We start from the raw sequence: 14,892 nt of genomic DNA, 5'->3' as shown, positions 1-14,892 counted from the left end.
GCCCCCCCCCCCCCCACCAGGTAACCTACATTGCCCCTCCCTTACCCCTTACTGTATCCACACAACACAACACTACCCATAAACATCTACTTTACACATCAACAACCGTCCCTACTGTCTTCCCCGTTCCTCCCATAAACCAAATGCGTCTTCTCTCCCTCCTAACCAATCAAATTTGCCATTTCCAACTCTCATCACAATTTGCCATCTCCAACTCAACATCAAAATTTGCCATCACCAATTCATCATCAGTCCCTCCTAAGGAGGGAGAGATGGAATCACCCCAATGTCTCATCCACGTCGTGATGCGTCTCACCAATCCACACAGCAATTCTCATTTCCTGCACACAGAACAAAGAAACACAGGTGTGGAGTCATCATCACCACAGGTAAGTGGCTGCGTATGGTGCGACAGGTTCATCAATCCTAACTATTTCCTAAATGACTTTAACAACTTTACATTACCCGGGGTCTTTCTCCTGCCAAACCATTGGCCCTCTTACACTATGGGTTCTAAAAACCAATTACCATTGACCAAACTGTGGTGCTTTTCAATTTGGGGTCTCACTCCCCCGATTCATCTCCCGGTGCCCTCGCACAATTTCTGGGCTGTGACGTGTAGCTCTCCCAGCAGGTCTACCCACCTGCACACCTCCACCACTGTAGTTGCCACCCGAGCTTACCTGCTCCTCACCCTAACCTATCTACCTGGGGAAGGCCCTCTGGCGCTCTCCCCACTCGGTGCCCTCTCTGGCACTGGGCTGCCCGATCCACACCCGGGATCCTCAGGCACCCACTGACACTAACGGCTCCCAGAGCCCACCTGCGGCCTCACCTGGCCGACATCCTCACAGTGGTGGAGTGCCCAAACCAACTACACACACTAACAGGCTACACGCCCAGCCATTTCCACAACACTAATGCACCCATCCACAATACCATTCTGCAACCGCACCACAAATGCCAATATCCAACCACAATTTACCTATACCCTCTACCTAACACTTACACTACCCGCCCCGGGTACTCGTGAAAGGGGTCCACTCTTCCCCCATCCACACCTTCGCACCATGCACACCACTCCGTACCACTTACTCCAACTCTCTCCACACCACTCATTCTCTGCTCCATATATTCCACACACCTGCACTTGCACACCTGTGCTCTCACACCTGGTGCCACCTGCACCCTTCTCTCCCCAAGCGCCTTCGCGCTGATCCACAACACTCACTACTCACACACACCTGTCCAGTTCTCACACAGCATCATCTCATCTAACTACTCCCCTCTGCAACTTGCGCTTCCCAGTCGTCCCTTTAAACTATTGCGCTCCCTCGTCATTATCATCCACACTAAACTACCTGCGTCCCCACTACAGGTATCAGTCACTAACTAAACTTAACGTTACCTAATGTCATCTTCGCTAGATCCCTACACACCATATCCTAACCCACCCGGGCTAGTTTCCACTGCCATACACCCCATAAACTATAGCGCATTTGCCCCACATGGGAAGGGTGGCAGGGATGCCACCCTTACCCACCGGGCCCATCGCTCATCAATCCCCCAGTCCTCTGGCACTAATAAGCCCCCCTTATTCAGAGGTACTGGGTCCCGCCTCGGCATCTAAAGCCGAGGCAATCCACGGGGGCGCCTGCTCGCCGGTGTAAGGCCTTATCCGGTTGGCGTGGACGATCCAAGGGAGGGCTCGTGGCCCCATTTTGATCTTAATGACCACGTCACAGATTTGCGACAGGACGACTCCTGGGCCTTGCCAGGGGGAGGTGAGTTTTGGGCACCTTCCCTTCCGCCTCCGGGGATTAAAGAACCAAATCTTCATCCCCGGAGCGTATTGACTCCCCTGGCTCCGGTCGTCGTACCTGTGCTTCATCTTTTCCCCCGCCAGATGGAGTTGGCGGCGGGCGAAGGCATGGACTAGCTCCATGCCTTCCTCTAGGTGACGTGCGTACCCCTCCCTCGGCGGGTTGACCACTGTGTCTGGCACGGGACCGCATAGCAAGTCGGCGGGAGCCCGTAACTCCCGCCCATACATAAGCAACGCTGGACTGCATGCGGTGGCCCCGTGCTGGCTGGTTCGGTAGGCCATGAGCAAATAAGGGAGATGTTCGTCCCAGTCATCCTGACGGGTGGCGGTGAACAGTGCCAGTTGTTGGATTAAAGTTCGGTTGAATCTTTCCACCATCCTGTCAGATTGAGGTCTTAAAGGCGTTGTTCTGGTTTTCCGAATTGACAGGAGACTGCACACATCTTTTAGCAATTTGCTCTCAAAATTTCGTCCCTGGTCGGTGTGCAACTCCTGTGGAATCCCATGCCGGCACACAAATCCTTCCACGAAGGCCTGCGCTACCACCCCTGCTTCTTGGTTGGGGAGGGCGTAGGCCTCCGGCCACTTGGTGAAGTAGTCCATCACAACGAGGATGTACTTATTACCTAGGCGGGTGCGGGGTAGTGGGCCTAGGATATCCATGGCCACCCGCTCTAGGGGGGCCCCCACCTGGTGTAATTGAAGGGGGGCCCTCATCCTCCGGGCTGGTCCCTTTTTGGCAGTACAGGCGTCGCATCTCCGACACCAGTCCTGTATGTCGCGCCCCATATTCACCCAATAAAACCTCCGGCGTACCTGCGATGTCGTCTTTGTCCTGCCCAAATGGCCGCCGGGGCGGGTACCATGCACCTGTTGCAATATATCGGTCTTAAATTTATTTGGGACTACCACCATTCTGACCCCCTCTATCTGCTGCCCCATTTGTTTAACTTCCCTTTCCGCTTGGTCCCTCATGTCCCTCAATTTGCCTTCCATACTGTTTTCTAACCCCTCTAACCCCTTTTGCATCCCTTCCATTTGATTCTCTTGAGCGGCCATTCTGTTTTCTACCCCCATTAACCCCTGTTTCACCCCTTCTATCCCATTGTCTAACCCCTCTAATTTCTTGTCTAATCCCTCACCGGTACCCCTCGCTTCGTCCCTCATTACCCCCAATTGCTCACTCTGAGCCCTCGCTTCGTCCCTCATTACCCCCATTTGGCCCTCCAATCGCTCACCCAATCGCTCACTATCAGCCCTCATTTGCTCACTATTCTGGGCCATAAGGGCCTTCATTTGTATGAAAAAAAGGTCCAAATCTACCAGCGGTGCTACTACGGTCGCGGGCGTGGTCGCCGTGGCCATGTGCGAGGCGCCATTTTGCACGCCCGTAACCTCGTGCGCGACGACGCTATTTTGCGACCCTGCCACCCTCACTGCTTCGCTCTCCTCATGTCCCTCAATTTGGTCCTGGATCGACCCTGCCTCACTCTCCTCTACCGGAACCCAGCCGTCTTGGTCTGCCATAGCGCGACTTTCAAAATTCGGGTTTTTTTTTTTTTTTTTGTAAAACACAATCAAATTTCGCCGTTATAATTTCGAGCGCGTGAAACGCGCTCCGGGACCGATCCCACCTCCCGACACCAATTGTTACGGACACGACTTAGATGTTATGGTGGGCCGAGCGGAATGGCCGCCGTGTTCGCACAAGTTACCCGATTACACTCGAACGTTGGCCGAATCGCGCTATGCTAAATCAATGAAGGAAAGGACACAACGGCTGGGTTAAATGACACGACACCAGGGGTACAGTTCTCAAGACCTCCGGAGGAGGATATAATATGGGTTATGCAGAACGTTTAGATTACACGGCACAGAGGTACAGCACAGAAAGATGGGCACTTATACACGGTCTTATCTTATTCCCGACAGACCACAGACAAACGGGACAAGACTGACTCACACGGGGATTGATGGCAGGGGAGGGCAGGCAGTCGATAGCTCAAGGTGCACCTTGGCTCAGGGGCAGAATCGACCCGGTCCGGTCCAAAAGATTCAGGGAGGTGTCTCAGCGCTCGGAGGTGGCGTCCTTCTTTGTCCAAGCTGAGGCGCATCTGACGTCACCTCCGTCTTCCTGCACATGTCCCGCGGGGAGTGACACGCCCTCGGCTCGTTAGCTCCGCCCCAGATGGAATCGGTCCGCCGCTTCTTATTGGGTGCGGGGGGTTACCGGGCTCCGCCCTTGACGAGGAGCTGACAGTGAGCCCCTTTGTGGTAACCCCGTCGGAGCACATGGTCAATGGCGGCTAACCAAGCCGGAGTGAGGACGCGCACTCCCCGCGCCGCTGTTGTTGTTGTTGGTGTTGTTGTTTCATGAGGAAGAGATGCGGGGAGGTATTGGGAGGTCCTAAACTTACTACTGGTGCCATACAATCACATTCTGGTGCAACGAAGAGTCAGAATTAATGGAAACGAGTCCTTAACTGACATAGACTAAGAATAACTAGCAAGATGTCCGAAAGTTGTCTACGTGAGATGCGGTGGACCTGGGCACGACATTTAATGGGGGAAAAAGGGGAAGGTCGGGGCTACAGAGTGTTGTTTACAGATAATGGGACTAGGGAATGGGGGATTGGGGATAGTTGGGGAGTATTGGGGAAATAGGGGAATATTTACAAGTGGATATGGATGGAGGCCAAATCCCATATCCGCAACAATATGTTACCGCTTGTCCGCTTCCTCCTTGCTCACAAGCAGCGCGCGTAACGCCGCGCTTTACTGGTGACCCTCGACGTTGGATCTGCCGGAGCGATCCTTCCACACGCGACGCCATCGCCATGGCCGACTTCGTCAAACTTCCGGAATTTTGGGAGGCTCAGGCCGAAGTCTGGTTCGTCCAGGCCGAAGCCCAATTTCAGCTTCGGCGCCTCACCGGCGATGACACGCGCTATTGCCACGTCGTCGCCTCCCTCGGGCCCGGCACGGCGGCTCGAGTTGTGTCCGTCCTTCGCCACCCACCGAAAGGCCACAAGTACGAGGCACTCAAGCGGCTACTCCTAGCCACGTTCAGCCTCACGGACGACGCACGGGCCGACCGCCTCCTGGATCTCCCCGAGCTCGGTGAGACGCGCCCGTCGGTCCGAATGGACCATATGCTGTCACTGTTGGGCGATGAAGCCCCCGGTTCGCTATTCCGGGCGCTTTTCCGTCGCCAACTTCCAGCGCAGGTTCGCCTCGCGTTGGCCGGGACCGGGCTAACGGAACCCCGAGCATTGGCGGCCGAGGCGGACAAGTACTTCGCCGTTTCGGACACGCGGGCGAGCGTCGGCGTGGCCGTCACGGCCCTCGACGCTGATGTTCAGCAGCATGTTCCACAGCATCAGCTTCTACAGCACGCTGATGTTCAGCAGCATGCTGATACGCACCTCGTGAACGCCGCCACGCCCCGCCCACCGCCGCGGCGAAAACCGCCACCGCGGGGAAACCCGCCAACTCCACCGGCCTGGCGGAGCCAGCCGCGCTCCTCCAGCTCCACCACCTGGTGCTGGTTCCACGCCAAGTTCGGCCATGAAGCTCGGCGGTGTCATCCGCCGTGCTCCTTCAACGGGTCGGGAAACGCCCGGGCCGGCGCTCAATAGTGGCGATGAGCGCCGGCCGTTCGAGCAGCCTGCTGTTCATAACGGACACCTTCTCCGGGCGCCGTTACCTGTGCGACATGGGAGCGCAGGTGAGTGTCATTCCCGCCGGCACGTCAGATAAGCACGCCGCGGGTGGGGGCCCCGCGCTGCTTGCCGCGAACGGGACGCCCATCCGTACGTACGGAAAACGCTGCCTCTCTCTGCGGTTTGGAGGGCAGGTTTTCCGATGGACGTTCGTCACCGCCGACGTGCCCATGGCACTGCTTGGCGCGGACTTCCTGTGCACTAATGGGCTCCTGGTCGACGTCAAGCGCAGACGGCTTGTCCAGGCTGAGACGTTCAGCTCGCTCGCTTGTGCGTTGCCCAGCTCAACGAGCGGCTTGCCAAGCGGCTTGCCGAACGATTCGGTTCCGGCCACGTTGGTCTGTACGCTTCCGGCAGCGGACGCATTCACCCGCCTCCTCGCCGGCTTCCCGGCCCTCACGCGGCCCACCTTCTCGGCGGGGGCCGTAAAGCACGGGGTGGCCCATCACATCCCCACCGTCGGGCCACCGGTCTACGCCCGGGCACGCCGCCTCGAGCCGACGAAGCTGGCGGTGGCAAAAGCGGGGTTCGCTACCCTGGAGCGACTCGGCATCGTTCGGCGCTCAGAGAGCGCTTGGGCGTCGCCGCTGCACATCGTGCCGAAGCCTGGCGGGGGATGGCGACCGTGCGGGGACTATCGCCGTCTCAATGACGCCACGACTCCCGACCGCTACCCCGTCCCCCACATTCAGGACTTTTCCGCCCGTTTGGCGGGCAGGTCCTTCTTCTCGAAGGTGGACCTCATACGCGGCTACCATCAGGTCCCCGTCAGGCCGGAGGACGTCCCGAAGACGGCGGTCATCACGCCATTCGGACTCTTCGAGTTCCTGCGCATGCCCTTCGGTCTGAAGAATGCGGCTCAGGCGTTCCAGCGACTGATGGACAGCATCCTGCGCGACTTGGATTTTGTCTACGTCTACCTGGACGATATCCTCGTCGCCAGCGCGTCCCGCGAAGAGCACCTACGCCACCTCCGCACGCTCTTCGAACGCCTGGGCCAGCATGGCTTGATTGTGAACCCCGCAAAGTGCCGGTTCGGCGCCGCCACAATCGATTTTCTGGGGCACCGTGTCACCAGGCACGGAGCCGTCCCCCTGCCGGCCAAGGTGGAGGCGGTGAAGGGGTTTCCGCGCCCCCGCACGATCAGAGGGCTGCAGGAGTTCCTGGGCATGGTGAACTTTTACCATCGGTTCCTGCCCCGTATCGCCCAGCTCCTGCGCCCCCTGCACGAAGCTCTCCGAGGTAAGCCGGGCAAAGGCGACGTTACCTGGACCGAGCAGATGGACACGGCGTTCACGGGCGCGAAGCTCGCCTTGGCTAACGCCACCATGCTCGCGCACCCGGCGCCCGATGCACCGATCGCCCTCACCACCGATGCCTCGGGCTACGCGGTGGGCGCGGTGCACGAGCAATGGGTGCGTGGAGCTTGGCAACCGCTGGCGTTCTTTAGCCGGCAGCTTCGCCCGCCCGAACGCCGTTACAGTACCTTCGACCGCGAGTTGCTCGGACTTCACTTGGCGGTCAGGCACTTCCGCCATCTGCTCGAGGGCCGGGCGTTCACTGCCTTCGTCGATCACAAGCCGCTGATCTTCGCGATGGGCAAGGTCACCGAGCCGTGGTCGGCCCGGCAGCAGCGTCACCTCTCGGCCGTGTCCGAGTACACGACGGACATCCAGCACGTCGCGGGGAAGGACAACCCGGTGGCGGATTGCCTTTCCCGGGCCGTCGCCCACACAGTCCACCTCGGCATCGACTATGCCCGGATGGCAGCGGACCAGGCCGCTGACCCCGACGTCCAGGCCTTGCGGACCGCCGTCACGGGCCTCCGCGTCACCGAGGTGCCGTTCGACGGCGCGGGCGCGGCCCTCTTGTGCGACGTCTCCCTCGGGCGTCCTCGCCCCATTGTGCCCGCGGGCTGGCAGCGCCAGGTGTTTGACGCCATCCACGGCCTGTCCCACCCGGGCGCGAGGGCCTCCCAAAGGCTGATCACCGACAAGTTCGTCTGGCATGGCCTCCGGAAGGCCGTCCGCGGCTGGGCCAGGACGTGCCTCGCGTGCCAGCGCGCCAAGGTGCACCGGCACACCCAGGCCCCGTTCACGGTGCTGGAACGCCGGTTTGACCACGTCCACGTGGACCTGGTGGGACCTCTGCCCCCCTCGCAGGGTTTCACCTACGTCCTCACCATGGTGGACCGCACCACCCGGTGGCCGGAGGCCGTGCCCTTGGCGTCGACAACGGCGGCCGATGTCGCGCAGGCTTTCATCGCCACCTGGGTCGCCCGGTTCGGCGCCCTCTCAGACATCTCATCCGACCGCGGCCCCCAGTTCACCTCGGAGCTCTGGGGGGCGGTTGCGCAGGGGCTCGGGGTCCGGCTGCACCGAACCACGGCCTACCACCCCCAGGCTAACGGCCTGTGTGAGCGATTTCACCGCTCATTGAAGGCCGCGCTCCGGGCCACCCTCCGCGACGGCGGCTGGGTCGACAGGCTCCCCTGGCTCCTGCTGGGCCTCCGGACGGCGCCCAAGGAGGACCTGCGCGCATCCGCGGCGGAGTTGGTCTTCGGGCAACCGCTGCGGGTGCCGGGCGAGTTCCTCCCCGACTCCACGGCACCATGGTCCGCGGCACAGCAGCGCTCCGCTCTGCAAGAGTCCGCCCAGAGGTTCGCCCCGGTGCCAACGGCATGCCACGGGCACCCACCGACGCACGTCGCCTCGGAGCTTCGCACGGCGGAGTACGTCTTCGTCCGCCACGATGCCCATCGGACACCACTGCGGCCCCCGTACGACGGGCCTTTCCGCGTGCTGGAGACCGGGGCGAAGCACTTCACCCTGGACATCGGCGGTACTCCTGACCGCGTTTCGGTAGACCGCCTCAAGCCGGCCCACCTCGATGTGGACCATCCACCGCCAGTGGCCCGACCACCACGTCGGGGCCGCCCTCCTGCGGGCGGACCCCCGGCACCGCCCAGCCCGGCCCCGCCGCCACGCCGCCCCCCGGTCCTGCACCCATCCCAGGGGCAGCCAGGGGCATCCCACCTGGCATCCCTGCACCCCGGACGCCGCCGATCGCCAGGGGGCGCTTCGGCCGGGTCATTCGTCTGCCCCGCAAACTGGCCCTCCAGGTGCGCGGGAATTCTGGGGGGGGCGCGTGTGGCGGACACAAAAGCCCACTGGCGTGGTGACATCATTCCACGCACCAAGTGGGCGGTGGCCACGCCCGAGGGGTAGGCGTGGCCTCATGATATACACCGGGCGACCAGCCCGGAGCAGTTCAGTGTTACAGTGTAGTCTTACAATAAAGACGTTTATATGTTACCGCTTGTCCGCTTCCTCCTTGCTCACAAGCAGCGCGCGTAACGCCGCGCTTTAATATACTGATAAATTTTATTTCTCTTGGCATGAAATTGTAATTTGATAAAATGGAGCTTGTATACTAGTTTTCATCTATTATCTGGAAACGTAACATACAATATTCCCATAATGCTACGAAAGTACAATGTCTATTATTTTATTAATTAGCTTGGGTTCACAAATGTTGTTATACTTTCGTTTTCAAAGTTGTTATACTTTCATTTTACGTTTTCAAAGAACACTTTACTCAGGAAACTGACACAAACAGTGACAAATATTGCGTCATAAACAAGTATTTCCTGATATATAAGCATATATAAACAGTGCATGTTACAGGGTATATGTATAATAAGGGATTATGTATAATACCTGATTTTCAGTTATTATACATAATCCTTTATATACAGACTTGGCATTTAATATGGAATATTTTTTTTGGGGGGTGAACTTACTTTTCAAGATGTCTTCGAACCAAAAGTTCATTGGAATTATGTTGAAATTATTCTAGATTTTGTTAATGTGACCTTTAAAAGAAACAAAAACCACATTTGACATTTCGAAACAAATAAATTGATCCTTGAAAGTGATGCAAACTGATATCAAACTCAATTCATGGACAGTACTGTGTTAAACTTCTATACGTTTTCCAGAAGTATCTCTTTATTTTGCACATTAGCCAAAAATTTTTTTAACAAAAACAAAAGTTAAATTACGACTGGGATTACGGACAGTAAAATGACAGTTCAGTACTTCGTGTAACCCCCACGAGCATTCAGGAGAGCACGTACACGTTGAGGCATGCTGTTCACGAGATTTGCCAAGGTTTGGACAGGAATCGCTTGCCATGCAGTGACAATAGCCTGCTGCAATACACGCACAGAGGTCGGCTGCTGGTCCAAGTGGTCGATTTGACGCGTTAATTCTGCCCACAAGTTCTCTATCGGATTCATATCCGGGGACATGGCAGGCCACTCCATATGCTCTACACCACGGTCAGCAAGAAAGTGTTGGATCATGCGAGCACGATGAGGCCGTGCATTGTCATCTTGGAAGACAAAGTTTCCTCGAAAGGCTGCACGAGCAAATGGAAGCAATGTTTCTTCCAGAATGGCCCTGTACTTGAACTGGTTCAGGTTTCCATTCTGAACAACCAGGTCAGCTTTGCCCCCTGCATGAAAAGCAGCCCAAACGGTCACCCCACCACCTCCAGCTTGGACTCTTGGCACTATACAATCTTTGTTGTAGGCTTCATGCACTTGGCTGCGCACTCGGACGCGGCCATCTTGACGATAGACAAGAAATCTAGATGCGTCACTGAAGATTACGTGATTCCAGTGTCCTGGCTGCCATTGACGGTGCTCTCTGGCCCACTGCAATCGGCGCTGGCGGTGTTGTCTGGTCAGGCATGGCTTTCTCATGGGACGCCTGGCACGATAGCCTGCTTGAACCAGTCGTTGGTTGACTAGCTTTCTGGATACAGGCACATTTGTCAGTTGCTGCCACTCAGCCCTAAGCTGATTAGCTGACTTGGTACGGCCATTGCGGACTAACCGGTGCAGCTGGCGATCATCCCTCCTTGTGGTTCTGCGGGGACGTCCTGGCCTCGGTATTGGAGTAGGGACACCCCTCTGAGCATTTCGTTTCAGGATCTTTGACACCTGACCTTGAGTGATGCCATACTGCCGAGCAATAGCACGCTGTTTCATGCCGTAATTTCGTAAAGCCACCACTCCATGACAAACAGCATTGTCGAGTTGACGGACCATCTCCAGAGGAAGCGGCAATAACATTTGGAGACGTGCAGCAGTTGTTTTCCACTAATACAGAACGCAACAACCCTTGTATACCCCACTGTGAAGCCAATCATCAAATGCACCTGTCCGTACATTTTGCCACGCCACCTGTGATATAATCCTGTTGTTGACTTCTAGCTGTGACAGACAATCAGTGACATGGTTCTTTTAACAAATAAATCACCAAAGTGTAAAAGAAACTCACCAGATTGATATACTGAGTTAAGAAAGTAAACCCAAGTCAAGAAAAAAAAAAAATTCCATTTTAAATGCCAAGTCTGTGTATATATATATATATATATATATATATATACCCTATACACTGCATATGTACACGAAAAATGTTACAGGGAATATGTATAATATATATATATATATGGTTGACTAAATAAATGTTAAGCTCACCAGAGACCTAATACACACGTGTCATGTCACTTTTGATTTGAAACCAATATATATTAAGCGATTTCACTTACCGAACATAAATATGAGTAAGGTGATGGATTCCATCCAACTTGGCGTATTTTAACCGCCCAAATAGCACTTCGTTCCTTGTCTCGAGGAAATCTGTGCATTATACGACCATGTCCTGGTCTAACAGAACATCCCCAAGCGGCACAACACACTATATTGGTTGATTTTATTGAAATATTTCTCAAATAAAATATGCAACGATACGAAGCAATGGCACGGAATGGGTGCAGCGGGAAAGCTGCTCGGCTGAGGTGGTATGCAAAATGGCGCCTGTAAACCACGTGACGCGGGCTCGACCAATCACGGCGGTAGTTGAGCAGATCAAAGGCTGGCCAGACTCTGTTAATATACAGCACTGCTTGGACCTAGCTCGACTGGATGATGTAAAAAAAAAAATTCGGTTTGCACCTAATAGTGTCTGCGCACAGGACAGTCGATTATTAGTTAGTAACTGACGTTCCATGAAAAAGACTTGACAAAATCTCATTATTGTTTGAATTCATATTGTCCTCAAATGTGTACATGGATCCCAAATTTCAGTCAATTAAATGGAGGACATGTGAGATAGAACATGTGTATACAATGAATATGAAATTTTATTTCAATTTTTTTTTTTCGGAGCAATTTTTAATTCGCAACAATATCCAACAAATACTTGGTAAGTGTTGTTACAGTTTGCCCATACTGAAATCCCAGATTGAACATCAGCCCCTCGTTCCAATTTCGATTGCATTTTAAAGGTTGATAAAACACTTAACCAAATGCATATCACAGAAAACTGGAGCATTGTGCAAAATAGTGAAAAAATATCAGTTTTAATTAAAAATGGAATCCATTAAACTCGGTGAAACGTCAAAGAGCACAACTCACTATGTAGTACATGTAGCACCAATGATTTGTTGACAAATTAAGAAAATACAATTGACATATGGTACGAAAACATATGTAGAGTGCGATTTGTTATCACCCCAAGGGTGTGTCCATATATGTACCACCATTCAAATTTGAAGTAAACATCGAACAATTAATTTCCTCTCGATGATGGATGATGGACAACAAAATTCATATCTGTTGACTAGAATACTGTAAATGTGGATGTTGGTAGGTACAGTTGAGGTGAGTATTACATATGGAAATGATCTGTTGGATAGTTCACATCACAAACCCCGGCTCATTCAAAATCGGGGAATTTCTAATGCTCTCTCGCATTAACTACGATCGGGGCAACCAGCATCTTCAGTATGTTATCTCTGGTATATAATTTTACCTTCTGAGTGGACCACTTCCGATAGTAGCGAGCCCGCACCATCACAGATACTTCATAATTCTGGCCCTGAACATCTTTTCTTTCGCCAGGATACTGGTCACCATCATATTCAATAACACACCAGTCGTTGACCTTGATCTCCTGCAGGACAGTTTCAGTTGAAAAACCTTAAGTTTATCTGACCTGAACAATTCAGCATAAGCTTTGTCAGCTCGAAGTCTGGTGTTGGCTTAGCAGTTAGGGTGCCGGCTTGGGATCCTAGGATCCTGGGTTCGAATCCCGGTCGATCGCTGAATTAACCCTGGGGGGTTGACTCAGCCTGTCATCCTTCCGAGGTCGGCAAATTGAGTACCAGCTCACTGGTAATTCCCTGTGTGTCACAAAAGGCGACTAACAGGATTGGCGGCAGGAAGGGCATCCAGCCATAAAACATTACTTCAAAAAGGGGACCACGGTGCCCAAAAAAGGCCAACCCCGGCTCTGTGGGGAAAAATGGCCACTAAAGGTGGTTCTTCTTTGTCAGCTAGGAAAGTGTATACAGAATTATTTTATGTCATTGGATGATGTCAGATTAAATTCATATAATTGCTATAATACCCTACACAGTTTCTTGCCTGTTGCAAAGACAAATGCCGGAATTTGGAGCAAAGAAAATATCCACAATAAGTTATAAAGTGAAGTCCAAATGGCAGTCTGGTGTTCAGGCAAATATTTATGGAGATGAAAATCACAATATATACAGTGCATTCAGAAAGTATTCAGACTCCTTCACTTTTTTCACATTTTGTTATGTTGCAGCCTTATGCTGAAATTAATTTAAATACATTTTTGCCCTCATCAATCTACACTCAATACCCCATAATGACAAAGAGAAAACGGGATTTTAGAAAGTTTTCCAAATTTATTAAAAAGAAAAAACTGAAATATCACATTGACATAAGTATTCAGACCCTTTGCTATGACACTTGAAATTTGGCTCAGCTGCCTCCCATTTCTCTTGATCATCTTTGAGATGTTTCTACACCTTGATTGGAGTCCACCTGTGGTAAATTCAATTGATTGGACATGATTTGGAAAGGCACACACCTGTCTACATAAGGTCTCACAGCTGGCAATGCATATCAGAGCAAAAACCAAGCCATGAGGTCGAAGGAACTGCCTGCAGAGCTCAGAGACAGGATTGTGTCGAGGCACAGATCTGGGGAAGGCTACAAAAAAAATTCTGCTGCATTGAAGGTTCCCAAGAGCACAGTGGCCTCCATAATTCTTAAATGGAAGAAGTTTGGAACAACCAGGACTCTTCCTAGAGCTGGCCGCCCGGCCAAACTGAACAATCGGGGGAGAAGGGCCTTGGTAAGAGAGGTGACCAAGAACCCGATGGTCAATCTGGCTGAGCTGCAGAGATCCTGTGTGGAGATGGGAGAAATTTCCAGAAGGACAACCATCACTGCAACACTCCACCGATCTGGGCTTTATGGCAGAGTGGCCAGACGGAAGCCTTTCCTCAGTGAAAGACACATGAAAGCCCACTTGGAGTTTGCAAAAGAGCACCTAAAGGACTCTCAGACTGTGAGAAACAAAATTCTGTGGTCTGATGAAACCAAGATTGAACTGTTTGGCCTCAATTCTAAGCATCATGTCTGGAGCAAACCAGGCACCGCTCATCACCTGCCCAATACCATCCCAATGGTGAAGCATAGTGGTGGCAGCATCATGCTGTGGGGGTGTTTTTCAGCAGCAGGGACTGGGGGACTGGTCGGGGTTGAGGGAACAATGTCTCCAGACTTCAATGGGCGGTGTTCACACCTTTATTTAATTTTGCACATGGTTAAAAACCACAATGCGATAAGCTCTACAAACCCTTAATCCGAACCGATCTTCAAAATTCCAACTTCAGAATTTACTCTAACAGAAACAGTAACAGCAGTCCCAACTACTAAAAATGTGTTCTTTGCTAAAAATATTTCATTCAAAAAATGTGTCTCCGATCAGTTCCCATGGAAGTATGAATTAAGTTAAAAACATTATTAAGTTACATTGAAAAAAAACTAACCCCAGAATGAGAATGACAGCCTCGCTTAAATAAATGCATATATACACTTAGTTATAAAATCACATGATATTGTAAATTTTGTCAGATTTACCTCCAGATTTGGAGATTCTTTAGTCAACAGCATCCAATCCTCACATCTGAATCCAAATTTTGATGATATGCTTCAATTATGTAATGATAAATCTGTTTCCAAGGCAAGGCACGTTTGAGTAGGCCAAAACAAAATGGCGGCTTAAGAACACAGTGAGGTGCAGTGGGATGACCAATATGTTGGACCGCCATATTGGTAAACCATTACATCGTGTTTTTTTTTTCTTATGAGCACCTCGTTAATCATCTTCAAAAAGGATGTTATAACACACCCAAACACCCAGTTTCATTCTTGCAATCTGTTGGAGGTCCAGGTGT

General features: G+C 52.6%; 1 protein-coding gene across 1 annotated transcript in view; it reads left to right on the top strand.

Moving 5' to 3' along the window:
- Window positions 1–14,892, top strand: part of LOC137424714 (endothelin-converting enzyme 1) — a 146,629-nt gene that overhangs the window by 23,821 nt on the left and 107,916 nt on the right. The window lies entirely within an intron of this gene.

The sequence above is a fragment of the Myxine glutinosa genome, chromosome 4 (genome assembly GCF_964187855.1).
Source record: "Myxine glutinosa chromosome 4, kmMyxGlut1.1, whole genome shotgun sequence".
In the NCBI taxonomy this organism is placed as follows: domain Eukaryota; kingdom Metazoa; phylum Chordata; class Myxini; order Myxiniformes; family Myxinidae; genus Myxine; species Myxine glutinosa.
Note: the sequence above shows the minus strand (reverse complement) of the source record. Positions and strands in the feature narration are given on the sequence as shown.